Source organism: Xiphophorus maculatus, chromosome 24, assembly GCF_002775205.1.
Source record: "Xiphophorus maculatus strain JP 163 A chromosome 24, X_maculatus-5.0-male, whole genome shotgun sequence".
In the NCBI taxonomy this organism is placed as follows: domain Eukaryota; kingdom Metazoa; phylum Chordata; class Actinopteri; order Cyprinodontiformes; family Poeciliidae; genus Xiphophorus; species Xiphophorus maculatus.
Window position 1 is genome coordinate 2,967,708 of NC_036466.1, and position 3,521 is coordinate 2,971,228.

Genomic DNA, 3,521 nt, shown 5'->3' on the forward strand with positions numbered 1-3,521 from the left:
CACCCTCTCAAACAGCCAGCTGTTGATTATGTAATCAGGTGAATATGAAAATGCCTTCAAACCTTTAGCAGGTCTGATGGCTTCTTCAATATTTCTGAACATCGATGATTTATGATTCCATGCTACATGACATCTTTTAGAGTGTGGGATATAGTAGACGCTTACATAATTCAGCTCAAAAAGTTACAAAAAAAAAAACAACAAAAAACCCCCAACTTATTTCACTATGCATTTATCCAGAGTGTTGTATTCAAGCAGTTCAACAGAAAGTTGAGTGGTAGGAAAAACTGGCAGGAGAGCAGACAGGCATAACATGATGTAAATATACATAATACTGCCCATTTAATCTGTTTTTATGTTAAGATCATACAAAACTTTTTACAAACAAGGAAAATGTAAAAGGTTCTCTTTGTCAAGATGTGATAAACTGTTATTCAACAAAACGATGTCCGCTCCATGTGGCTGCCACAGAGCAATCCAATCAGTGGCCTCACAACAACCCCGCAGGGCTTCTTCAGCTTTCTCACAGGTTGTCTCTGAACAAGATGTTTATACTCCAAGCAGAGAAAAATCTGCTTGGAGATTACCGCATATGCATTGAGGCGTCGTGCCTGTAGCTTAGCAACAACTGAGCTGATGACATCACAGCAACCGCTGAGAGTGGAACGTAAGCAGCTGCCGAAATAACACAGCCGAACTGTAGGCAGAAACTTACTGCTGAGAGTTTATTGCATTCCCTACGGTCTTGCTGAGTCCGTGACGAGGCTTGAAGTTCGTCCAACTTGTTAGCTAACGATCTCATGTTGTCCGTTATGATTGATGGAGGAGATAGTTTTTAGTTCCTCCTTTTCTCCTGCTCTGTATCCATCATGTCGCCTTTTCAACTCCTCTGGCATTTGGGGCTTCGGTAGTGGTATTGTTTCAGCTTTTGCAGGTGTCAATCCCCTGTTGTAAACCGTCTTGTTGCTGTGGTTACACATAACAAATTTTGATGAGAAAGTATTAAAAAAAAAAGGACGAAAAAAATCAAATCAACTGCACAGCATCCAAAACTAGAAGGAGCGTTTGCCCAAAACAGCAACAAAAAGGCTGTTTTTCTTTTTGTTCTTTTGTGCCAGAAACAAAGGAATGAAAGTTTCCAAAAAGAAGAAAAATCTGAATGAAAGTAGAGCTACCTGCCTCCATGAGCAGCGCAATTCTAGACAATGTTATCATCATTAAGTTACATTCTGATCTGGCAGCTGCGCAGCTGTGAAAAAGCTATCATCTTGACCTTGACTTTTATAATCTACTTTGAAAAGAAAGACATCCCCTGCTTCCTCCCGCAAAGCCCTTAACACCATATTACATGGCATTTATCCAACATTTTTGTTTGGCTTCAAGTAGAACACATGTTTCATAAGCTCCTCTCTCCGCATGCCTCCATCTCTGGTTGAGGCGTTTGATTTCTTCTGATCTTTTTTCTTAAGCACTAGACATGGGAGACTTTCACATGACACCTTGAATCGAGATCGAAGGAGAGCGCAGAACTGAAACGGAAACGGTGCACAGTAGATCCTTCGGAAGGGAAAGATGTAAAAGATACCGCAAGATTGGTAAGAATTAAGATCTACTGTATAATGCCATGTGTACACTGAGAGAAGCTATTAGTTTAAATTTCATTTGCTTCTAAATGGTAAAAATGATTAAAACCTCATGACAGAACCAAACTGTCATAAACAAGTTGCTTTGTTTTCCCGCCACAAACCCCGCTCCCCACAACTAAACATTACATCAGCTAAAAACTGTGCCTCATTATCGAGATATTGGGAACTAAACCATTACATCTGTAAAACACGTTTTGGTATGCAGAGGCTTTTAGCAGTAAACCATAACCTCGGCAGCACATGCCTCATCTCTTGCAATGAGCGAACGTAACAGTTTCCCCAGCAAGAAGCGCCTCAACCTCAACACGATGAAGTCGGAGATCAAAAACATCTAAAGTACGATGAGGTTTGTTAAGATTATTGCAAAAGTTAATTACACAGAGATAATAAAGTAAGTATCAGAAAAAGGGCTTGTTTATTTCAAGATAATTTTATATTGACAAGAAATGTCTTAATCTACCTAAAATGTAGGCTGCCTTTTGTTGTTGAGGTATGTTTCGAAGCAAAGTTGATTAATTCAAATAGTTGAATCTGGGGCTTTGGATCGCTACCATCAGCATATTAAAATGGATTTTTTTTGTTACTATTAATATTTTTTATTTCTTTTTTTTACAAACTGCAGAGAATCCACGTGGGAGGATTCTTGAATTAAAATACATTGTCATACGAAAAGGTTTTCGTGTGAGGAAAATCTGTCGAGTCCCACAGAGCGCAGAGGCAATGTTTTATTTTGTTAAACGGACGCCGGCTGGGATGTGCTCAGACATCTGCTGGCGGCGCCTCCCTGTGGCGGCTCCTCTTAGGGAAGGTGAAAGCAGAGAGGATGAGGAGGGTTTAAAACGGCCCATCTGCTCCGGGTGCGTCGTGAAGAGCCTCAAACGCCCCGTCGTCGTCTTGAAAAAGCCGACTGTCTACAGAAAGATGGAAAACCCTTCAACTCTGGAAGTTTTCCAGATGCTTCCTAATGGCAAGAATTCTAAGTGTGAGAAATCGGAAAGGGACGATGGATGGACAAAGGAGAATGAACAGATACATGAATGGGTGTTACCCTAATTTATATATTTTTTAAAATACAGCAAAAACTGCCTTATTACATTTATTTCCAAAGCTAAACCTTAAAAGGGAAGTATTGTGTTTTCCAGCCACATAGTGTCATTATACAGCACAATCAAGTAACTATGTTACCTACAATTGTTACAAAAATGCTGCACATCAAATATGACTTACAAAGAAGTTTGACATTGTAATTTACCATCATAAAAGTGGGCTTCTGTCTCTTTAAGAGGCTTCCGCTTTCTGAAACTCCGCCTTCAGGAAGTCATCACATCTCTCTTCTACTTACACTTTAGCAAAGGTTTTACCAGCATTTCCCTGAGACGTAACACATATGAGCTTAGCAGTACGATCAGATGTTTACTAATTGCTGCTGGCTAGTCTGAAGGAGCTGAATGGTTATCCGTCACACAAAAAGAAGATTTTCTATGCACCACCAATCTGCAACCAGAAAACTGCAAAACAGCTGAAACACTGAGCTCCTCTAAATCAAGACCTAAAACACACCTGCTTAGCGTTGTCTTTTATTAGTAGGGAATTAAACTACAGCAATGTTTCCATCGACCATGTAATTGCCCAAATTGGAATTCCGAAAATAAATTTGCTTAATGGAAACATACCAATTCTGAAAAAACTTCAGCTTTTTGTAAAACGTTTTGCTCTAGGATGAGGTGTTGTTTTTCTTTTTTTTTGTTGCTGTTGTTTTGTTTTTTTTGGCCGTATCAAAATTAGTGTATTTTGCAAAGCTGCAATAAAAACACATTTCACATCACACGAGTCATGTGATCGACGACTGGATTTTACTACTGGCAGAACGACAAA